The 26,111-nt window shown below is 37.1% G+C and overlaps 1 protein-coding gene across 2 annotated transcripts in view; it reads left to right on the top strand.

The window, feature by feature from the left end:
* Positions 1–26,111, top strand: part of LOC131426256 (protein abrupt-like) — a 116,647-nt gene that overhangs the window by 23,133 nt on the left and 67,403 nt on the right. The gene's annotated exons all lie outside the window — the stretch shown is intronic.

The raw sequence follows: 26,111 nt of genomic DNA on the forward strand, positions 1-26,111 counted from the left end.
AGGTAAACAAACAGAACTTTCTTCTCGATACTCACGCGTAGAAAGCTCACATTGAACGATTTAATTAGTCTGTTTTGCACTGGTTAACAAGACCCTGAGCTTATCTGGGTGTGAATATTCCTCCGATAGAGAGCAAAAAACCTGAGGAAAAAAGCACTATTATTTACAGTCTCTCAGTGCACTGTCTAACATAACTTCTCGATATATCACAACACACACACAGTCTCTTTTAAACAATAGCGGCAGCCGAAGCTGGCTAACGGTACGATAGACAATGCTTGTTGTTTTTCTATACAAGTTCACAATTGACCTTGAGAACGGATTAATACGGATTATCATTCGAACGCAGCTGAAATACAAAATAAAAACAATTTAACGCACGTTTGGAGAAACGCAAATTCACGTCCGATCGGTACGTTAGTTACCCAAAAACTAACATCTTCGTCTTCCTGTACATCAAACTTATGATGTATCATTGTTTCGTACTGTTCCTGAACTCCACACAAATTTCAAACTGTCACGGTTAAGCCACGAGGTAATAGCAGTCCGTTGGTAGGTGGTTTTATAGTTATGAAAATACCTGCCATATTTCGTTGAAACAAGTTTCATAAATGTTCCTCCAAAAGCAACGCTTGTAACTTTCCAACAGTCCAACAGTGTTTGAAACACCGGCAAGCAAAACCCCGTCCGGTCGGGTCGGTTCATCTGCGGCGTGGGTGGGGACGGGTACCTACATAAAACTGGAATGCCACATCGACAATAGACCAGTAAATGCTTGATTGCCCTTCTCGTGTCGCACTCTATATATTTCTGTTGGATGTGAAACTTTCCGAACCAGTCGTGTCTCTTGCGGTAATAAATTGCCACTATCATATCGCTATTACATCGAAAGTTATTGTACTTGCGAGCAAGAGTTCAGCTCCATACCGAGGAGTTTCACTTAAAAAGCGAGATAAAAACTATTTCTCATTCATCCCGCACTTGAAGTGGAAACCAATTTATGATATCTTGGCCTGGTGGTGTGGCGTGGCCTGAAGGGAAGTGGTAAAACGTGTCGTGCTATCTTCATCCTTCGTCCTTTGTTTGAAATATGAGGATTTCTCCGATCGTAATATGAATGTTCTTCACCATGAAAACAATAAGCGAACATTTTGCCCTTTACTTTCAAACTAGGTAAACCCAGAATTAAACCGTTCGTTTCTTCCTCAATGAGAGAATTTAATATAAAACTGTACCCCGTTCCTCTTGGCTGTGCATCGTGCAGGATTTGCTTGCAACACCCGGGAACACCGACAGCATCATCGGAAGCTTCGACTGGCAATAAGCGTTAACCCGGTCATGCACGTAGATTGGTTGGTATGCGCACACATCCTGGCGGGTGTAGAGCAGAAATCGCAATAACATTCGAGAGTTGAATTCCTTGCAGTTTATTTGTCTTCTGTACTTGATTTCCAATCAGAAGGAATTGTTATTCCCGCTTTCAGAGACAGAGCAATTGGAGCACGTTGCGAATATGTGCGCTGGGATTGCGCCAAGTTGGTGGCACCCAGGAACCGGAAACCGGAAACTATTTATACTACTGACAGGCTGATAATTTTATGAGCTAATGTATTCACGAACGGATCGGGTTTTGCCAGCCAGCCAGCCCGGCAGCCAGCGCCAACAAGCGGGCAAGGTTTTAATCCCTGCGGTGGCAGTTTGTTGCTCATTTGACAGTCAAATTGAAGCATAATCACTGCTTTCTGCTGGTTTGTAGGACGGGATCGATTTCGGTGGTTATGTCGGAAAAGTTGGTAGATTTGTTTTGCACGGCAATAAGCATAAATTGGAGCTTGAGTTTGGTCTGATCGGTTGAGTGGAAATGGCAAACAAGGGTTAGCTACAGTTCCCTGAGGTTTTCGTGGCACAAACCTTTTTGCCTTTGTCGTACAGAAAGGTTATGCAATCACTTGAAAAATCAACTAGTAAAAATCACGCGGACAGTACTTCTAACAACAACAAAACAATTGAAATTGTTTGCAAAAGCAGTGATCTATTTAGCAGTGCAAAAATTAAATCACAAGCTTCACAGTTCTTGAAAAGAAACGATTTTCATATAGTTTGTGTTTCGTCTTCGACTCTTAGGAGCATAACAGTATAAGTTGTACTGTTATGCCACAGCTTTTCAGTTCATAATAACAGTTTAAGTTGTACTGTTATGCCACACAGTAGTTCAACATAAATTGTTTTTTTTTTAATTTAATAATATAAGCTCTAAGATGCCAAGGCCATCCATGAAATGTTATGCGCCGATGAATCGAAAACGAAAAATATATTGAGAGTCCAAATTAGTTGGGTGCGTTTTCAAATTATGGCTCTGGCTATTAGGAATATAGAGCAGTAACAGCTGATGTCAATAGTTTCAAGAGGTTAGATACCTGTCATTAAAATTCAGTTCATTTTGCTTCGAGTTTTATAAAAAAAAATAACTTGTTTTTCACTGTGTCAATTACGAGCAATTTTGTGTTAACTAATAATTTTGTTTCGATGTTTCAATAATGGAGATTTCAGCGTTGACGACAGGCCTCGCACTGGACATAAAAAAAAAGCCGAAGACTTGTAGAATCATTGGAAGTTTCTGTGCGAGTAAACAAGAAGTTTCTGTACGATTTAAATTGTGGGACATTTTGCCGCAACCGCCGTATACTCCTGACACTGCTCCTTCTGATTACTGGTTGTTCCGGAACTTGAAAATTCAATTCAATGGACGATACTTTGATTAGTCTTCAAAATCTTTTTTTGAAATCAATACATTTTTGACCCAAAAAAAAACGGGTCGAATTTGTTTGTAGTATACAAAAATGGTTATCTTCCATATGCACAAAAATAGCCAACGTCTAAATAATTTATTTAGATTTATACATGATCCTCGGAACGGAATTCCCAAAAATAAAACTGTATTGTATGTGTGTATCTACCAGACAAATGATTGCGGTATTTTCCGTTAACCGAGTGTTAATGAAAATTTACCTAATCTGGCTACGTCACTTCCGACGGTGGCCAACTCTGCTGACTTCACTTAGGCGGTTTGTGCCACCGAGCCATCTTGAATTCGGTTATGTAGCTACGCTGCATCAAATATCCAATTGATACAAAACCAAACAAAAATTTTGGATGAATTGTCAGAATTTTGTAGTTTTCTAATGAATTATGTGATGTGCTCGAAATCACTATTTCGGAGAAATCTCCCATTCGGTGAAATGACACTTTCGGCGAAACGGCTTTCAACAAAGTGGTCCATTCAGCGAAACGACTTTCGATGAACTGGCTTCCGACGAAACGACTTCCGGCGAAATGGTTTTTCGCGAAATGACCCGCTATGGGTTCAAATTTGGCATAAGTTTTCTTTATGATCAAAAAGGACAAATTGGAAAATGAATAAAAAAAACCTGTTTTAATCCACCTAATGGTGTAATGATGCCTTTCTCATATCAATCATACTATCATATATAATACTGTGGTATTCTTCAAAATAATTTTCTTCGATTCTTAAAAGAATACCCGAAATCGGTTTGTTTGACCGTCTACTGATAAAAACTATCAATTGAAAAAGATTTGAGGTCGATTTTGAAATTTTTTAAAAGTTTTTCCCCATTTTCAGTGATGGTATATAATTTTTAACACATTTTACCCTATATTTCCGGATCCGGAAGTCGGATCCGCATGAAATTCAGGAATTACGCATGGGACCACAGGATCTTTCATTTGAATCCAAGTTTGTGAAAATCGGTCGCGCCATCTATAAGAAAAGTTAGAACACATATTTTCTTTTTTCTGCACATTTTACCCCATAATTCCGGAACCGGAAGTCGGATCCAAATAATATTCAGGAATTTTGTATGGGACCACAAGACCTTCCATTCGAATCTAAGTTTGTGGAAATCGGTTCAGCCATCTCCGAGAAAAGTTAGTGCAAAAAAACGTTACACACACACACACACAGACATTTTGCGTCCTCGACGAACTGAGTCGTATGGTATATGACACTCGGCCCTCCGGGCCTCGGTTCAAAAGTCGGTTTTCACAGTGATTGCATAACCTTTCTATATGAGAAAGGCAAAACTAGAAATAGAAAATGGAAAATAGAACATTGAGAATGGAAAATAAAAAATGAGAATTCAGAATAGAATCCCTTGAAAATTTTCAAAAAGTAATATCTCATAAACGTTCGATTGATTGATTTGATGTCTTCGGCAACGTTTTAGGTAATTATTTGGACTACATTGAGATCTTTTTTACGAGATTTTTTCAAACCGTGGTGCGTATTTTACGCGGTTTTCTTAGGTGAAACTTCAAAGTAATCCGTGTTTCATGTTTTACCTTAGAGATGTATGAAACATCGAGATCAAGGTGTTATCTAGAAATATTTTTTAAAGTTCACTCTCGACACTTAGAAAATTATTTTTTTTTCAAAAAAAAAAAGGTTCTCTGAGATTAAACCAGATCTGGACATTCGGCATTGAAAATTTTTATTGTTTTGCCGTGTTTTTCGCTGATTTCCGAAGATACGCGTTTTGTTTTTCGCGGATTTCCGACGTTACGCGATTTATTTTACACGGTACGTATCCCCCGCGGAAAATAAGTTCTCAGTGTGTACCTTATGATCAAAAAAGAACCGGAATTTTCATTTTAAAATTCCCGCGCTTGTCCAATCGGCAAACTTTTATTCTCTCAACGTTGGCAACAATTTTATACACATTCTGTCAAATTTTGACGCATATCGTACGATTAGTTTTTGTTTGGCGTCTATACAAAGAAGTTGAAAAATTTTCGTGTGGCGATTTTTATAATGGATGAAAATTTAGAACAACGTGCGTGCATCAAATTTTGTGTTGAAAATGGGTTTAAGTGTTCCGAAACGTTGAAAATGTTAGAAAAGGCCTTTGGTGAATCGTGTCTAGGAAAAACACAGGCATACGAGTGATATAAACAACGCTTCAAAGGTGGTCGTACAAGCTTGGATCATGATGAGATCTCTGGCCGCCCAACAACATCTGTTACTGAAGAATGTTATGGATCAGCCGAACACATTTTAACTGATGTTTTGGGTTTGAAACGCGTCGCTTCTCGGCTGGTGCCAAAAAAGCTGAATTTCATTCAAAAACAGCGTCGTATTGATGTGGCCAAAGAGATGAGAGAGAGAGGCCTAAAACTCAACCAATATCATCAACCAAGCACCGTACTCTCCAGATATGGCCCCGTGTGACTTTTTCCTCTTCCCCATACTCAAATTGCCATTGCGGGGAACGCGTTTTGGGACCATAGAGACCATAAAAGAGAATTGGCTGCGTGAACTAAAGGCCATACCTTCGGCGGCCTATAAAACTTGTATGGAGAATTGGATCAAGCGTTGGCATGCATATATTGCCACAGGAGGAGAGTACTTTGAAGGCGATAATAAAGAAATTTATAAAAAATTGAAATTTTGCGTTTTTTAATAAAATTCCGGTACTTTTTTAATCATAAGGTATGACATTCGGCCCTCTGGGTCTCGGTTCAGAAGTAGGTTTTCACAGTGATTGTACAGCCTTTCTATATTCGATTCAGTTCGTCGAGTACGCAAAATGTTTGTGTGTGTATGTGCACATGTGTGTTTATAACGTTTTTTTTTTGCCCTAACGTTTCTCGGAAATGGCTGAACCGATTTTCACAAATCTAGATTCAAATGATCTTATGTTCCCATACAAAGTTCCTGAATTTAATTTAGATCTGACTTCCGGTTCCGGAGTTATGTGGTAAAATGTGCAAACAAATGAAAATATGTGTTCTAACTTTTCGCATAGATGGCGCGACCGATTTTCACAAACTTAGGTTCAAATGAAAGGTCCTGTGGTCCCATACGGAATTTCATTTGGATTCGACTTTCGGATCCGGAAATATAGGGTAAAGTGTGTGAAAAATTGAATACCATCACTGAAAAGGGCAAATTTTATACCATCACTGAAAAAGGCAAACAAACCGATTTCGGTTAATCTTTCAAGAATCGAAGAAAATTATTTTAAAGAATACCACAGTATTATATATGATAGTATGATTGATATGAGAAAGGCATCATTACACCACTAGGTGGATTAAAACAGGTTTTTATAACTGTAAATGAAAGGTGATTAAAAATTCCACACTCTGGTTTTTTAGTATACCCTACCTCCATTTTTTTTGGCTTCCACCAGCAATCACTTACACGTCGTACCGAAAGTCCAGCTTCACTCTCTGCTTTTCCGTCAGACACTGATTTGAGATTTTGTTTTTGTCTCTTAGGCTGCCTTTTTGATTTTCTTTCTAGAATCAAAGAGCACAAAGTGGTCCATTCAGAGGATTTTGTAGTATACTGCAGTATTATATATTACAATACGGTTTCTATGAGGAAGGCATCATTACACCGCTTGGTGGATGAATTCCCTTATTTTCAGGGCAAACCTACCAATAACGTATTGAGCTCAATTAGATTTCATTCAATTTATAATAACGTCAGATGAAATAGAGAAAAAACGTTGCGAAATGAAATCCTCTTGATATAGGACTCGCATCTGTGAACTTTCTCCACTCCGGGGAATTGCTCGCCCATTAAGCTATCCAAGAGATGTGAGGAAACCACATCTCAGAAAAAAACGACGAAAAGTTGTTTCTATTATCACCTTTTATACGATTGATTTTATTGTAGACTATAGGTTTGATTTTTTTTTCAATTTCCTTTATCTATTCGTTTTTTTCTCCATCGACAGCCGAGTAAAGACATTTCCTTATAAATTTGACAAGCTCAGCCGAGTGCAAAAAAGTTTGGTACATGAATCAACGAATTTTTTTTTCTTTATTTTATTCAAAATCGCATTAAATGGAAATTCTGTGAATCCGTGAATTGCTCGTTTCGTTTTCGCATAATAACCTTCACGATTTATTGTGAATGTAGAATAAAAAACCAACAATCCATAGCACAACCGATCATTCAGCTTCCATCGAATGATCCCTATCCGGTAACAAAGTGTTGCATTTCCACGAGGGCAGACGACATTCTCTGTTACGAACACAATACTGGCTGGCTGCTGCCATTCTAACGAGTGAACAGTAAGTGTTGAACCAGTGAGGCTAAACAATTCTAGGTTGGGTTTGTGTTCCCCCTCCCGATATCCCGAACCAGGGGGGCCCGGTTGTGTTCGTTCCGGGTTTGGCCGCTGGCACGCGGCATTGTGACAAATGAATAAAATATGTTTGGGAAAGTGATTAGAGCCGGGTGTTTCATTTGCTCGCATCATCCAACGCGACGCGAGGGTTCGACGATAGTGCGGCTTGGATCCAATAAAGGACCCTACTCTTTTCTTTTTTTTCTTTCTATTTTGTTCTCCTCGCTAGGCCTATCCGGTTCGACCGTGAACCAGAGCGGAGGATCCTACTAGCGGCCCATGCTAAACAAAGTGTCTCTCTAGATGGGGTGATTAGTGCTGGTTTTAGAAGCGTTGCTCGCACAATAGAACAGATAGTTGGGAATAATTGGAGCATTGCACACAGGCAGAGAATTTATGGTGCTTGGCTGATGAATGTTGGCTCGTGTGACAGCTGAATGATGCTGGCATGTGCAACAAAGGATAAAGTTACTACAACGGGAGCAGGGTCAGGCCGTGCCGTAGGCGTTTTTTTTGTTATTCCTGTAATAACTGGTACTGAGAGCGAGGCACATTTTTTTCTATAAACTTCGGCCTAGGCACTTGACTAGTTCAACAGCTTTGTTAACTTTCCGGAACAATTTGGGACATTGTTTGAATGGGTATGAATTTCGTTCCGCTTCGAAAGCTTTCTATAGAATCAGTGAAGTGGGTTGAATTGGGAGGAAAAAATCGTTTGCCTTGTCATAGATCTGGGGTTTTTTGCTGATGCACAGTGCATTTTTTACCCGGAATGTTATTCGAGTATCTTCTTAGCTTATGCGAAAAAAAACCGAAAAATCGAATTCAGTCAGTTGATTGAATTTGTAACAGATAAATTCGTTTGATTTTTTATTCCAAAATCAAGCTTAAGTTCTCTTTAGTCTTCGAAAGGAAGTCGATTACTTGTTCAACAAGACTCGCATGACAAATTCTCCAAATGTGTCAGTGAAACTCCCTTTAGTTCTTTGGGTTAACTAACCAACTACCGTAGTTTTAAAATCAGATTCCACAAAAAATAATGTAGGAATGTTCGAGTACGTTCCTTCTAATGATTCGGGATTGGAAAATCATATTCGTTGTCCAGGTCAAAATTCATACTATACGACAATTTCCTTTAGACTAATTCAAAATCACGTGAAATACTTCGTGCATGCAAAACGATAAACAATGCTATTGATGAATTTTAAATTTTCGAGCCTCCGTCTTGAGCAAAAATTGCATCAAACTTGACGTCACGAAAATGAGTGAAGGGAGCTTTAACGAACACTACAAATAAGGTATCCTGTATTCGTGGTCCTGACGGGTTATTGTCTTTTTTTTGACAAAACGAGTATAAAAAAATAAGTTCCTTCTCCCACGTTTGAAGAAGTAAGAGGTTGTACCTGTCATTCTACACAACTATCTGATAATCGGAAAAGGCATCTCTGTTTTCCATTGCCATTCATACCAGCAATTTGGTCCTTCTAATCAGGAAAAATGTGCTCGAATGTATTCAATATATTTCAATTGTTGCAGCGTTCGCACAGAAAAAATATTTTTATCGGTATTCAGCAGTAAAACCTTCGGAAGCATGTAATACTGAACATAATTTGACCAACGTTCACTATTTGGTCCTTTTTAGGGCCAACGATTCGATACCAAAAACCAGTAACGATATTTTTCCATTGGAACAAAAACACGAATCTGTGGTAAGACAAGAAATCCATCAAACCGTTAGACGCAATTTCACAATCTTAGAAATGCATGAATTGTTGAAATTTCGTGTCATATCGAAGAAAAATAAATATACAAAATCAAGTCTTAAAATTCACAAAAAAAACCGTCAACGAACATTTGTTTTGATGCCACACGTCTGAGAAATGTATGAAACGTCGAAATCTAGTGTTGTCACTGGGACTCGATTTCGATATTTTTAGTCATCTATTTTCAAACATTTTTTTTACAAGATTTTAATAAATATTTCAATTTGTAAACAGTTTTGAGTCAAATTAAGAATTTTTCCGTTTTTTTTGCATTGCCGTTCTAAGCCACGGTTGGAAATTTTGGATACACTGCATTCTATAGCTCTGGAACCAGAAGTCGAATTCGTACAAAATTTAATAGCTGTTTAAAGTTAGTAAAAATCCTCTATAATCGAGTCAAAAAATAAGTAAAAAATCAATCCAGTTTTGTGAAATTTGAGTGATTTCCGGTTTTGAGTATACGATTACATTTTCCGGCACTTCTGGGGCCGGAAACTGAGATCTAGTATACCCGAAATAGATGTATTACGTCATCAATTAACCAAATCCGCCCAATTAAAGAATTATACGGTTAGTATTTTGCTCGTTTTTTTCAGTATTAGGTGCAATCACGTGAACTATAAAATTTAAACCTATTTGCCTGTAATTCCGGAATCGGAAGTGCTATCCGGATTATAGCCGATAGGATTCTAAGACCTTTCTTTTCGTGAAAATTTGGTCAAGCGGTTGCTGAGAAAATCAAATCCATTTTTTGCACCTTTTACCCGTTACTCCCGAACCAGAAATCCGATCCGGATAAAAATCAATAGCAGACTATAGGTCTAGAGGAAGCCTTTAATGCGAATCTAAGTCTGTAAAAATCGGTCCAGCCATCTCCGAGAGAATCGAGAGCATATTTTTGTTGCAAACACATTTCTAATTTAGACGAACTGAGTTGAATGATATATGACACTCGGTTCAAAAGTCGGGAATATTTTTTGTATTGAGTATTTTCCTTTGCTTACATCAGTGACTGCTATACTCATGTGCAACAGCTTGTAATAGAAATATTTTATTAACTTTTTGGACAGACAAAAACTGTCAGCGTATAAAAACCAAAATCCCGTGTATGGCAAGCAGTATGCAGCTGTGGTTTTGGAAGCAAAATTTTCTTTACGACTGGTACTATTAGTTTATCCGAAACAGTTTTACGCAAATATTGCAGTACGAAAATACAGTCCAGTTTCTTTTTATGGAAAGTTTTATAGACAAGTGGATATTTTTACAAAAATTTTCAAAGCTTCATGTTTTTTTGAACGAATTTTCATAATTGAGCGGATTTTTTCATGCGAATTTTCGAAGTTATACGTTTTTTTTGTTTCGTCTTAGAAATGCACGGAATGTCGAATTCTGGTGTAGTTCGGAGAAATTTTTTTTGTATTCTCTCTGGGATTATCTTTTCGTTTATTTCCAAATTAATTTTTTTCAGATAACATATAAACATAACGTTTCATGAGTTTTTAAGGCGTCTAGTGACATTTTATCCCTTAGTTTTGCGGTTTTTGCTTTTCTCATGTGGTGAAATTTATGCTATCACTGTGAAAACCAGAGCTTAAAATTGTCACGTATTTTCAATAAAAGAACAGCTGACAGCCTCATCTTCGTTTTGTACTGCCTCACTCGTAAATAATCGCATTCAAAACAATCGAACAGAGAAAGGAAACATTTTCGTCAATCACTGCTACAAAAGAGAGTATCAATGCCAACATCACTCGTTCCCCTACGACAAGACGAAACCTAAATAACAACTGAAGGAAGAGTCGGTTGCATTTCAATTCTCATTCTTTCTTTGATATAATGAAACTCTGTCAAGTTTGGCTATAAAGAGTGACAAAATATGATAAGTCCAGGTAATTACACTCCAGAATCTAGTTTGAAACCAAAACTACTGAAATAGATACAAACACCAGCAGGTAAAATCGTATCGTTATCTGTCATTATCGATTTTAGAAGCTTTGGTGAAAATCGATTTTTTTTGCGCGGTACGAATCCCCCGAACAAAAAGAAAACATCAGTGTACTGGAAATAGTGATAGATTACTCTAAAACAGAACACATTTAAATTTATCAGAGATGATGGGGTCAATTTTCACAACTCATCTTCAAAATTATCTCACAGAATTTGAATCAGGTTCGAATTCCATCCGGATCCGACTTCCGATACTGATTTTATAATGATCCAATATTTCCAAACGTAGCTGACTCAGCAATGGCTGAACCGATTTCTATAAACATAGATTTAAATGAAAGAAATTAAAAGTATATAAAGCACTCGCGAGTTTTATCTGGATCTGACTTCTAGAAATCCGGAATTACAAGGTGATGAGCACTTAAACTTTGAAACCGTCCTCTAAGAGCGACTTTGCAAAAAATTAAAAATTGTCTTCTAAATTTTGCTCAACACTGTTTACAAAATGAAAAGGTAATGCTGTTTTATGCCCAAGAAAGTAATTTCTGACCTTTCTTGTTTTTATTCAAGAATAAATGGAAAGTGTGTTGAAGGATTTCTTGGTTATATTTATGAAAATATGAATACTATGAGAAAGGCATCATCATAGCACTACGTGGATTTAAACTAGCTTTTTAAGTGCAATTTCCAAGTTATGCGGTACGTTCCTTTCGCAAAAATTCCTTGAATTGACAGTACTAGCCTGACATCTTATTATTGTAGAAAAGTGAATTACTTTTACGTTTCGTCTTCGTTCCCTCAGTGCATTAGCAGTTTCTTCCGGCACGTCAGCAGAGGAATTTCATAAGTGTATTGCAAATAAAGGGTGTTTTTGAAGAGCTTGCTGTTTTGAAATTTCAATATGATACATGCATAATTATGAAATGGCCAATGAAAAGGTAAAAACCTGACATTTAACGCCACGACTATTTTTCACAAAGGTCATTCTGGAGGTCCAATTTTCGACCACTTTTTCAAGCATTTGAGGGCGTATTTCAGCAATGACGCGTTGAATATTGGTTTCCCAAGCATCAATCGTTGCTGGTTGATCTACATAAATCAATGACTTCACGAATCCCCACAAAAATAATCGAGTGGCGTTGAATCACACGAACACGGAGTACAACTCACCGGTCCATTTCTCGAAATGATGTTGCCGTTGAAATGTTCCGTCAATAAGACGATTGTTTCGGCCGCAGTATGACAAGTGGCACCATCCTGTTGAAAGCACATTTCTTCCACGTCCGTATCTTGAAGATTTGGAAATAAAAATTCATTGATCTTGGTTCTGAATCGTTTTCCATTCACGGTAACGGGACGCCTTTCCTCATTTTATAAGCAATAAGGATCGATGATTACATAGTACATATATCGGAATGCATCGGTAATTCTTGAACGGCGTGGGGATTATTTTTGCTCCAAATACAGTAATTTTGCATGTTGACGTATCCATCCAATCAAAAATGCGCCTCATGACTGAAGAGAAAACATGCACTTTAAACAGTTTTAACTGAACACTGATTTTGCAAATAAATTTTGCACGATCTGGAAGTGATGTTCTGGAGTTAATTTATTCATGATGATTTGTCAAACAATACTAATTAGAGACGTCACTTCACACTGTCAAAACAACTGTCAGACAATAGAGTAATTCCGAATGAAAAATATACCTCCTAAAACTAACACCCGCTAGATTTTTTCTTAGCGGATTAAGTTGATCCACGAAGTGGCATTAGCCGTCTAACATGATCTGCTAATGCACTGACGCATCGAAGCTTCTACGTAATTCGTAAAGTCAGAGTTGTCCCGAGTAAAAAACCAAATTTGCTAAATGAATGTTCATTACGGATGAACTAAAAAAACGCATAGCTATTGATCTCCCTAAATGATTCCTTTTTCAACACCCCATTTCCGTTGACCTCCTGCTGAGAACATTCTTTATCGAAAGCAATTGGATCCTCGATTATGCACCAAACGTCCGCCGACAAATGGTGCAAATCGTTAACAAAGCCATAACCATTAGCATTTGCATCGAAGTATGTCTTCATCACGTACAATTTATATCTAAGCCATTTTATTTGTTTCGAAACACTTAAATCTCGTTGTCGGTTCCTCCCCATCAGTCCTCGAGAACAACAGCTGTCCGAAATGGGTGCCACCCTCGGTAGAAAACAAAGTTCCCTGAAGTGCGAAAAGTCATAACGTGGGCGGCCATTTCTATCCTTCTCAAATTCACACAAATTCGACGAGGTCGTAGTACCGCAAAGTACGGTGCCTTTGATTATTACAGTACATCTTTCACAAAGCGAATTATGGTCGTCAGTCCCTTGTCGCGACCGAAAAGCTCCTGTTCATTTTTACCGGGGATATATTTTCGCGCTGGTGGTCGAAGCCATTCCGTTTGACGGTACCGATAAACGTGCGGAATATAAACGAGCTCGCGTGTCGCCATAAACCGATTCGCTCGCTAAATCCTGGCGCACATACACACACCCACACCCACACACCGGAGCGGAGATTTACGATGCCGAAGGCGAAAGAGCCCTACCGGATAGGTGCCCGTCTGGTCTGAAGAGAAAGCCAAAATTGCGGATCGATTTATCGATTACACAGAAGAACCGTAAACTAGGTGTGCTTTCCGATGTCCAAGCTGACAGCCGTAATGGTCTACCGAACCGATGGGTTCGTGGTGGACTTTCTGACTTGGCACGACGCTTCCCTGAATAAAAAATGAAAAAAAAGTCCCGACTGAATAAAAAACCCTTCCAGGGTTCCTTTCATTCTCGGGAAAGTCTGAAGCTGGAACCTGGAACAAGTTTTAAATTATCGTGTCGTAAGCTGAAGTGGAAAAAATTGAGTCGAACAAAAGCGTCGATGATCGGCACCGCAAGTATCATCAACCAAAATGGAGAAAAAAAAAACCAAACCATGTTAAAATGGGTACTTTACTATCGCTATATATTTTAATGGGAACAAGTTTCCCGGCCCCAATCAGCAGTATCAGTGCTTGATGACGGCTCGATGGCTTCTGCCGTGTGGCGAGTTAATTTTTAATTTTTCAATTTAGCCCTCAGCAAACACCGGACACCGGTGGAAATAATTAAAAAGGGGTATTTTTCAAGTGGTGAATTGGTTCAAACAACAACAGAAAAAAATGTGGGGGGGTTTTATGGGTCGGGTCTAGTCTGGGGGTTTGGTTCAACTTATCGGAACAAATAACAATGAGATTGGGTTCCGGTATGGTCTTGAGTTGAAAACTGCCGTGGACAGTTTGAAGAAATTTGCAAATTTCCAACAGGACGGGAAAAGGTTTCTGCCAAAAGTATTAAAAATGCACCATCTCCATCGACCTCAAACGATCTTTCAGTATTACTTTTCAAACTACACTAATTGGACTTTAATCCGACTGGATTTCGCTGTATCTTTCACATTTTCTATCAGATAGCTTTCATTAAATTGAAAGCATTGTTCCGGTCGAAAACTTTTCGACAGTGTTTCAAAAAAAAAAACACTAGATACTCAACGACCGGATTCCAAACTATGACTTAACATAATTGTTTCGTGTGCAAACAACCGAAAAGCGAATTCTAAGTTTGTCGTTCCGGGTGTCGTGGGGCCACCGAAGTTCAGTCACAACGAAAAATTGAAATTGTTGGTTATAAGGCGACTGGAATTAGGAATTCGATCCATGTACGTCAGTTTTTTGAGGTCAAAAGTGCATTTATTTCAAAATAAAAAGATCTTAAAAATTAATCAAAGTATCATCCATCGCTAGTACTTTACTACTTTTTCCCACGTCTCAGGCAAATGTCTCGTCTTTTGAGATGATCCAAGTTTAAAGGCAGTTTCCAATTTCTTCAACAAACAACCAGTAATCAGAAGGAGCAATATCAGGAGAATACGGTGGGCGAGGCTGAATGGCCCACTTGAGCGTTTCCTAACATTTTTTACGACTTATGCGACAAGGCCGAGCGTTGTCATGCAGGAGAATAACTTTATCATGTCTTCACTTGTATTCCGGCCGTTCTTCTCGTAATACACGGCTCAAACGCATCAATTGGAGCCTATATCGATCGCACATTATATTATTGGCTGGGTAACGTAGCTCATATGACAAAACATCATTTTTGGTCCCTCCAAATTCTCACCTTGGCTCGCAAGTAAAAAAATGTCTCTCGGTTTCAGTTCATAAGGCACCCAATTGCTTTGCTTTTGAGTAATTCTCATGGATTGAAATCGTACAGAAACTGCTTGTTGAGTCACTTCCAACGATTCTGCAAGCTCATCTTACGTTTGACCCGGATCTTCATCGAGTAATGCCTCCGAATTTTCATGTCGAATGTTCTAGAAAGCATGAATGAAACGTTGAAATCAGGTGTTATCTGAAAAAAAAACCGATTTTCTATGTCCCAGAGAGGTACCTTTTTTGTGAGATAACACGAGATTTTTTTTTAGATAACAGGTATCTCTAAAACGAAACAAGGAAACCGCATAATTTTGATATTCTAATAAAAAAATGCTTAAATTTTAATACTCGCATAAAAAACGCATAACTTTAAACATTCGCAAACAAAACGTTTAAAAATCGCATAAAAAGAGGACTTGAGTGTATTTACTCATCCAAATTAAACCGATTAACAAGTTGAAAATGAACAACTTTTAATGAGTTATGATTTACAATACTTGTTTTATGCAATTTCAATCGCGACCCTTCCTTCTGATCAAAATTGACTGAATTTAAAAACAACAATTTTTATTCAAATTCTAGTACATTTCTTTATTATCGCTTTCAAAATAGCCTCCTTTTGAACCAATACACAGGCATTCCAGCGGTCAATCCAATTTTCCATACACTTGCCATAGGTCTCGGCCGAGATGACCTTCAGTTCCTTCAGCGAATTACTTTTTATGTTCTCGATCTCGAGTAATGGTGCGTTCCCCGGAGTGGATATTTTAGTTTTTGGAAATAGGAAAAAATCACATGGGGCCAAATCTGGCGAATACGGTGAATGAGTAATGACTTTCGTTTCATGTTTGGTAAAAAAATCAGTTCTTTCGAACGAGCTTGGCATCGACGCGTTTCATACTCAAAACATTACCCAAAATGTGCTGAGTCGATCCATAAGAGATGCCAAGATCTTCTGCTATCTCGCTAATACTAACACGGCGATTTTCAAGCATAATTTCCTCCACTTGTTCGATATTATCTTCGTTAACAGAGGTGGAGGGGCAAGCAGCATGAGGTGAATTTTCTACGTTTTCGCAACCCTCACTGAATGCTTTATGCTACTCAAGTACTTGCATTCTCGATAGAGTAGACTCCTCAAAACACTTCTTCAACATTTTTAATAATTCCGTAGCTGGAATTCCATTTGAAACACAAAATTTAAAGCAAACTCGTTGTTAAACTTTTTTTCCACAGTAAAAATAGCCCGGACAAATTTTTCGTGCTGTAAATAAACAGCTGTCAAACACATACTAATTGACATATCTCGCCCAAACTTAACAGGAATGTCAAAGGAAGAAAACATTTACCGATAGGCGCGCGCGGTGTAAATGGACCAGTCCAGTTCAACTTTGATCAGAAGGTACTCATCTAATTTTGTTCAACCGACTACCCTAGTGGACTTGTTTTTCACCCAAAGTTTCCTTAGCTCCAGCACTATTTTAATAGGTTTAGGATGTTAACGAAATTTAGTCTTTATAATTGCCTTAAAATTTCCACAATTGGATTCCGATAAGTTTTGTGTTTTCTTGACTCCGCTGACTAGATACCGTTCCAACACGTTTCAAGCGTAGAGGCTAAATACTAAATCAGCCCAAAAAAGAGTTGATCCTGTCTGCTTCCTTGGGGATGGCAAAAGACGCTATAATTTTCATCGTGATTAAGGGGAGCTTCTCATGTAAATGGGGTTTTTGGTTCCACCATTTCGAGTGCCGATTGAAGAAAACTATGGGTTGACGAATATTCCCGTTTAAAGGCATCTTTCTGTGTAAAGTATTCTATTATTGCATGATCGAGTAATTTGAAAAATCCAACATAACTTTGAGAGCTTAAATAAATAAATCAACGCAAAGCGTTGAAAATTCTGGTAAAAAACGTTTCAAAAAACCGCACAAAAATAGACTTGAGTGTACACGTTCTTAGTGTTATTAAAATTAAAACATACGATTTTGAAGCAATCCCTGAAGAAAACTACGATAAATTGTCGAAACGTGGGAGAATTTGGAAACATGTTCCAAATTTGGTTAAAAACTGCATGCCGAACACGACACAGTTCAGTTCAGTTAAATTCATCTTTATTTTCCTTATTCTTTACATCTCTGTGTAATTTACATTTTAAGTGATTCTATGTTACAAATTTCATCTTTGTTACAGTGCTTGGTTTGTTTTGCTTCTTATTTCGTATTTATGTCTTAAATTTCACTGATTTAGTGTCGTTTTGGCCCGAACACGACACACCCAAAGAATCTAGTGTATTGGAAAAACAAACTGCGGTTTGTTGGTTACGTCATCCCCTATACGAACTTGTTTTATGTTGACCTCATAGTAGCTGTCAAATAAGCCTACTGTTATCGAAATTTGTTAAGCCATATCCGAGCAAATTTAACTCAATAGAAAAAAGTACCAGTTCTGCAAAACTCTAAAAAGACCTTCCTTGACCAGCCTATTTTTCAATGAAGAACGATTGAACCAAATATTACGAATTTTGTATATTTATTTTTGTCATGGAATTGCTAAAAAAAATGTCTTTAAAGTTGATCATCTTAGTATGCTACTAGCAGTTAGATTTTAACTACTATGCACTGGTGAGTCGAAGACGAAGCACCGAGAAAAAACATCTCAGAACTAAAAAGTATCCTTAAGCTTAAATTTTTTAGGGATAATTTAAGGATTAAAAATAATCGTCAAGGTTTAGGCTAGATGCAAACTTAGTTTCACTAGTTTTTACTTTGCGTCTTCGACTATTCGAACATTGTTTCGTGGGCTGTCGTGCTCGGTTTGAGCAGATATTGCAAAAGTATCAAAAATTGAGTTCAGATTAAAATGAAAATTAAACTAGTATTTTTCGTTTCGTCTCCGATTAATCAGTACGTTAGCAGTTTATGTTGAACTGGTCGTCAAATGGTGAGATAACTAAGTCCTCACAAGTCCCTATCTCATGCCTCCCCGAGCGTCTATGATGACATTTGGTCAATAGAACGGCGTCGACTGGGTGCTATCGCCTTCTGCGTTAGTAGCAGAATGAGAGGGTGCGAAATGGCTTGTAGGTTGAAGCCCATCCTAAACTGCAGTGTTTATCATAGTATATTACAACATGTAATTCTGTTGTTTATTACATCATGTATTATTATTATTATTTTTATTATTATTAGAAGAGCGTAACTTACACTGCGACATTAACTGTTATATTGTATCATAGCATATTATTTCATATATTATCGTCTTACACTATGTTATGTTATTATATACTATGTTGTATGGTATTATACTGCATTGCATTATATTGTATTATATTATATTATAGGGTTTATTAATAGTAGTACTACGTACCTCTGCGCAAAATATGAATTTGTTTTCCTTATAAGTTATCATTTTTAAAGTAACTTTTAACTAAATATCAAGGTCATCACAAGGTGGTCCTCACTGGTTCCTGTTTCATGCCTGAGAAATGACATATAAATTCAAGTAATATAATATCATAGCATATCGCAACATTTTATTCATTCTATTATTTATTATATAATTCATTGTACTATATTATATTGTTTTTTATTATTATTTTCATTATTATATTTATTGTTATAATAAATTTGTCATCAATAATAATAACATATATTATTTTTGTAGGTGTGGATATTATTATTGTTATCAGGAGAGAAATATTCTACTTCCTGCAGTATTGCGAAGATAGAAGAGCATAACTGACACTCTACATTAACTGTTATTTTATATATTGTTTTATAATATATTATATAATATTGTATGACATTGTATTATATTATATTAAATTAAAATATATTATATTATATTGTGTTATATTATATTATTTTGTAATCTATTATATCATTTTATGTTATATTAATTTCATTACACTATGTTTCATTGTATTTATCAATATAAAACATTTTGCACGGGGGCGTAAAGGGGAGGGAGCATCAGGGCATCGGACGAATTAATGACTGGACGAGGGATTGTGGATAGCCAGCCCAAGTCACTTGAAGGAAACTTGTTTCCTTCTGAAGGTTTGAAATGAGTCTGACGCGCCCTTCTCAAACAAACCATCAGGCGGGTTCAAGCATGTATAGCGATATGCTTCATCCATGCACTGGATATTATGGTTGGAAGAGCATCTTTTATTCCCGCGGAATACGAGTAAGTGACTCTACTTACATATCCGCCCAACCCTTTTTGTTCGCTTTTCGGTAACAGCTGTAGTAAGAAGGTGAATGGATGAGTCATATCGGGGCTACTGTAAGTCTACCCGCATCCACTGGCAAGTCCTTGAACTGATGGTGGCTTCACTTCACATCACATCACGTTAGCAGTTTATGTTGAACTAATAACGCCACATAAACCGCTCAGCAGACGAAATATGAATCATACTCGCAAAACACTTCGCAGATGTTGTTTTGCACCAAAGACCAATATCTAAACTTATGTCTGGGATGAAACAAGTTTCGGTTAACTGGCGGTGGAACTGCTAACGCACACATGATTCGAAGACGAAACGTAAAAACTAGTTGAATTATTATATTAATCTGGATTCAATCTTCGCTACTTTAATAGCATCATACATCATTGCTTTATCAGTTTTCGAAACAATCTCTGAACACGGAAGCTCCCGATGCAATGTTCAATGCCGCAAAACCGTGCGCGTTCAAATATTTGAAGTGGATGGAATTTCCGACCAGGCGGGCCTATCGATTGGAAGTTGAAAATAAACCACATCGGTCTCATCCACTGCCATCCACTGCTCTAATCTCAGTGTTTGCTTGCCGTAACCCATCAAACCATAAATCTAAGAAACTTCCAGCTCGAGCCGAAAACCCGAATCACTTGCATCGATAAATTTGCCTTCCACCAAATCAAACTATCGCAAAAGCTATCGGAAAACCGAAAATCACTTCGAAAGACATTTTCGTCACGAACCGCAATTCGTATCAGTAAAACACATGCTCTCGAGTTGAGAAAGTAGGGAACAAGGCGGTGAGAAAACCGTTCTTCAAAGGGGCTCACCGATGTCAGAAGGCATAGAACTTTGCTGCTCAAGCTAAATCAAACTGCGTAACCATGCAGACGGAACAAACAGAGTAGTTTGACTGTGCTGGCAGACGCTGGCTAGGACTGCCTGCTTCTATTAGTTCTTGGCCTGCTTATCGTGATTGTACACAATTCACACTCCTCTCCCTCACCCACCCATGTGTTTACTGTCTCCGCCCACCTCTCCTTCCAATGTGATGTGGTGATTCTACGAGAGCACAAAACCAGACGGTTGTTGATAATTATGTGGTAGGCAGTACACGCACGGTTTCTGGCTCCTGGCTCCCGGCGGCAAGGCCTCGTTGGTTCCGAAATGAGCCATCGTGCCGGCACAAAGGCAAGGTAAAGTTTTTCCAGTTCAGCCAATTTAACTCGATGGGGCCGGCACCGGCACGAATTAGTGACTTATTTACAGATGGGTGGGTTTTGATTACACGTCATCGTGAATCGTGTGCGTCGGAAGATTCGACCCGAGGAACATGATTTTCGTGGTTCCGTTAGCGCTGTTGTAAATTTGATACAAACTTTATGACCGAAATTTACTGTAACGAAGGACAAAAACGTCACTTTTACGACGCTATACCAACTGATAAGTGTTCCGCAAACCTGCTTGTAAGTTTCGTCGGTTTCGGTTACGGTTTTGAAAATGGTTGTCGTACCTGTTTTACTTCTATTTTACTGCCATGTTTGAGCCATGATGTCAATCATTATAACAATATTATGTAGCACTTGGAAGCAATTCACTAAATTCACCTACAATCACAATTTTTCGACGATCTAAAATAGTTTGAATAAAATAAAACAAATACTTACCAATCTATTATACTCTGCTATGGATCTATTTGATGGTAACAATGCATATAGGCGGGGCTGACCGATGAAACGATGAACTGAACGATTTTATAGATGCGATACTCCACCGAACTCCGATTTATCTAGCATCTACCGAAGTGCGGGAATCATGAAATTATTGCACGTTTAATTTTTTCTATCGATCGAATGTCATCATATGTCCGAGGATAAACATGAAATAGAAACTTGTTAACACTAACTCAACTCGTCGTTTCAAGACCACGCAATCCAACTCTAGTTGAGTTGGAAAAATATAAGGTACTCGTTCTACTGCGATGTCCTCTCTCTTCTCATAATAAAACCAATCGACCATCAACAGATTGAGATTATTTAAGTAATTATATACAAAGCGAAAAAATGAACTAAGTTTGAACTCCCTGAATTGTTTTTGTTTTTGTTACAGAAGCTTTTAGTGAGCACTCTCCAAGGCAAAACTAAAATGAAAATAGTTAAAAAATTATTAAAAAAATTATTGTGGTGTACTTGAACGGTTTGGTTTTCGAAAAAAAATTTCAATGTAAAAATCATCTTAACAAAAAATATGGTCTTTGAGATGTTGAAACTTCAAATCGGACGAAAAACGAACCGTTCAAGTACAGTTTTAAGAAAATCGGCTGAAAAGTTTTTGCTACACTATTTTTCGAATAACGTTATTCCGAGATAATCGTGATGAAAGTTTTGCTCGTTGCCTATTGATGGAGCCAGGGCGGCTACGAACTACTGTAATTTGACATCTAATCATTCCATCTGGGTGAAAGTTCTTGCAGATTTTTTCTAAAATATGTCCTTCAGAATATGCCTTGAAAAAGTCGATTTTTTTTATCCACAACTTTATATATAATCCCTTAAGAAATTTAACACAAAAATTTTATTATAAATTTTAGGCGAGAATTTTACAAAGCCTCCAAATCGTCTTACGTTTTTCATCTATCGTCCTCCATCGTAAATCTTCTGTTATTTGTCATTTATTTGCTTTTCTTCCGTCCTTCTTATTTTGATATTCGTTTTTCATCTTTCGCCACCGTTTTCCGTCTTTCCTCTTGCTTTTTATTGTCATTCGCCTTACATTATTCATCTTTCCCTTTTTGTCTTTAATTTTTCACCATTAGTCTTTCATTTCTCATCTAACGCCTTTAATCTTGTGTTTTCGTTCTTCATTTTTTCTTTTGTCATGCAACGAAAGTCTTTTTGTATTTCATTACTAATTCTTCTTCGTCGGACTTCCGTCATTAGTCTGTTGTATCACATCTTTCGTGTTTCATTTTTTTTATCGCCTTTCATTTTGCTCATATCGCCTTCCAATATTCTTCTTCCATCTTCAGTTTTTATCGCCTATCGTCGTTCATTTTTCTTCATTAATTCTCTTCTGTTTTTCGATTTTCTTCCTCCGTCTTTCTACATTCGCCATTTGTCTTTCATCTTCATGTGTAAGTCTTCTGTCTGTCGTATTCAGTTTTTATTTGTTCGGTTTCAGTAAATGGACTTTTGTATTTCATCTTCAATCTTTTACCTTTCGACTATCGTGTTTTTCGCCTTTCATTTTTCGTATTTCACCTATCGCAGTTTTTTTTCATCTATCATCATTCGTCATTAGTTTGTCTTTTTTCGTCTTTCAATATTACTGATTTGTTTTTCTTCTTCCGGCGTAATTTTTCTGTCTTTCGTAATTCACTTTTTTCCTTATATATTATTATTCCATATTTCATCCCTTATTTATTGTCTTTTCAAAGCTGTTTTTACCTTTTTTTTTATATATATAAAAAATAGGTATAGAATTCGCTCAAACTTTCGAAAAATTTTCCGAGGCCCGGAGGGCCGAATGACATATTCCAATCGATTCAGCCCGACGAACTGAGTAAATGTCTGTGTGTGTGTGTGTGTGTGTGTGTGTGTGTGTGTGTATGTGTGTGTGTGTATGTGTGTTGTCAACTAAGAGGTCAAGATCTCAGAGATGGCTGGACCGATTTTGATCAAACTAGTCGCAAATGAAAGGTCTCCCCGTCACCCAAAACGCTATTGAATGGTTTTGAGATCGGATGTTTACTTTTTGAGTTATTCGAAGTTTTATGTCAAAATTTTCAGTTTTTTGACAGTATCTGTCACAATTGACCTTGAAAACAGAATATGTTTTCAGACTTAGATTCCGCACGATAATACCTATTCAACAAGTCATAGATTGTTAAAATCCGTCCATTTTTAACGGAGATATCGAAATTTTTTTTTCGACTTTTCCCCTATTCCAGCAGTAGGAGTTTTGAGCGCTGTATGACAAAGAAATGCTTGGGAGCAACGGAAAACACGATTTTTTATACTGTGACATACAATTGTTTCTAAGTACCAGAAAGACTGTGTACAGCATCCTTTTCCATGACATTTAGCCTCGGACCGATTTTAGCACGGCTCGTTTTTGGCAACATAATCGTTTGAATATGACATATATAAACCAGATGATGGCAGATTTTTTTTTAAATTATATTGTTTTAAACTACTTACAGCAATAAATGCTGGAAGAACATAACATCCATATACCATTCGAATCAGTTCGTCGAGATCAGCGAATGCGTGTGTGACAAACAATTTCACTCAATTTTTACGGTAAATTTCTTTTCTACAAATTCAGATTCATACGAAAAGTCGTATGCTCCCAAACAAAGTTCCTGAATTATGTTTGGTTCCGACCACTGGTTCCGGAACTACAGGATGATATATGAAACGAAATCAAAATTGTGTAACTCATTCTACTCGTAGATGGCTGAACCGATCTAAGATTCAAATGAATTCTAAGAATCATCTAAGATTCAAATGAAAAGTTTCAAGATTTGCTCTTCAGCCAGATCCAACATCCGGTTTAGGGGATACAGGGTGATTGGTATGAAAATGTCTATTCCACATAAATTAATCAGGTTTATCGGGTTAGCAGATTTGGATAGTCGATAAAAAAATTAACTTTTTGTCGATTCAGAAGGCACCTAAAAATTTAATTCGTGTTATGATTTCTCAAAGATGTTTTCACTGATTTTCAAATATTTTGAAACAAATGTAAACTATACAGATATTCAGGTGAATTTATCTGACTTCGGCCATACCGATTTTAGAATTCCGGTTTTAGTATCGAATCGTTTCTCAAAGCTCAATCGTTTTCTCAAAAAAAGCCTAATCAAATATCAGAAACAAAAATTCAAATTAAAATAAACTTATATACAAAATTAATTAATTTTATCCAATTATGACTTCCGGTTCTCGAATTACATGATGATGAATTTTTAAAATTCAAACCGATATAGAAGATGGGATTGAGCTTCATATAGTAATACGAATCGGTTTGGGTTATGCTGATTCCTAAATACCGGCTCTGGAAGTACCTTAAATTACCGTAAACTCTAAAGTGGAACTTACATATCATGGCATCTTTAATCGATTATCACACTTCTAGATTTAAATTCGATCCGATTTGCAGTTTCGACATTTCAGAGTAATGAGTGATTAAAATCTCAAATTGTCGCTTAAAACGACGGTCATTAAAATAATATCATGAAAACTTAAACACCGAAGAATATTCATGCAAAAAACACATGCAGATTGGTAAAAAAAGGTATCATCTCACTGCTAGGTGGATTAAACACGTTTTTTTTGCCTTGGTCCTCTTTTCATCTGTTTTCATTCACCGTTGTTCGTAATTCGTCTTCCGAAGTAAATATTCTATGTTTGGGCTTCCATCTTTCGTCTGCCGTCCAACGTCCTTCATATTCATATACATTGTTCGATTTACTTCTTTCGTTAACCATAATTCTTTTGTTTCCGAGAAGATTAACTTCTGTAGTTTGGCTTTCATTGTTCGCTTTTCTGCTATAGTCATTCATTTTTCTTCTTTCGTTCTTCAACATTCCTCATTTGTCTTTCATCTTCCGGTGTAAGTCGTTTGCCGTTCGTAATATATTTTTTCGTTTTTCGGCTTTCTCCATTGGATTTTTGTATTTCATTTTTCACCATTTATCGTTCTTTTGTCGTCTTTTATTTTCCGTTTTTTGTCTATCATCCAACATTTTTCATGTTTTATCTTTCGTCTTGCGTCTTGTTTTATTTTTCCTTCGTCATCCATATATCTTTTTTCATCCTCCGTAGTAAGTATTCTATCTTTTGACAATCGTCCTCTTTTTTCTTTCGTCCTCCGTTGTAAGTCTTCTGTTTTTTTTTATTTTTAATTTCGTCATCAACATCTATAGTTTGATTTTCTTCATTCGTCATTCATAATTTTTTTATCGTTATTCCTTTTTCTCTCTTTCGTATTTCATAGTCCGGTGTTAGTCCTCTACCTTTCTTTATCTATTTTTTCAGCTACTGTCATTAGACTTTTCTTTTTTTTCAACTCTTTCATCTTTCATCTTTGTCTATCGTCGAAAATCTATCGTGAAAGACGAATTCATCTTTCGTCATCCGTCTTTCATCTTTCGTCATGCGTCTTCTTTATTTATTGCTTTATTCGTTTTCCTTCTCCCGTTCTCCTTGGTAAGCCTTCTGATTGTATGTCTTTCGTCATTCAATTTTTTCTCCCGTCATTCGCTTTCCTTTGTAAGCATTCTACCTTTCGTCAATCATTTTTGTTCTTCCGTCTTCCGTTGAAGGTCTTCTGTTGTTTGGCTTTCGCTATTCATAATTTTTTCGGTTCTCGAGTTCCGTTTCTAGACCTTCGTTTTTCATTCGCCGTCTTTCGATTTTTGTCTTTTGTCATTCGTTACTCGTCATTATTCATCTTTCGATTTCAATTTTTCTTCCATTGTAGGTCCTTTGTCTTTAGTCATTCATTTTTATTCTCGCGTCTTTTGTTGTAAGACTTCTGTCGTTTGGCTTTTGTTATGCAATATACTTCTTTCATATTTCATATTTCGTCATTCAATTCTTGTCTTTCGAGTTTCGTCTTCCGTTTTTAGACTTCCGTTTATCATTTTTGTGTCATCTTTCGTTCGGTTTTGTGTTCCTTTTAGTCGTTTTTTCTGTTTTTCATCTTTCGAATGCAGATTTTCGTCCTACTGTTGTCGTTTTCAATATTTCGTCATTTTTTTTCGTCCTTCTTCTTCCACTTTTCATGTT

This window comes from Malaya genurostris, chromosome 1, assembly GCF_030247185.1.
Source record: "Malaya genurostris strain Urasoe2022 chromosome 1, Malgen_1.1, whole genome shotgun sequence".
Classification (NCBI taxonomy): Eukaryota; Metazoa; Arthropoda; class Insecta; order Diptera; family Culicidae; genus Malaya; species Malaya genurostris.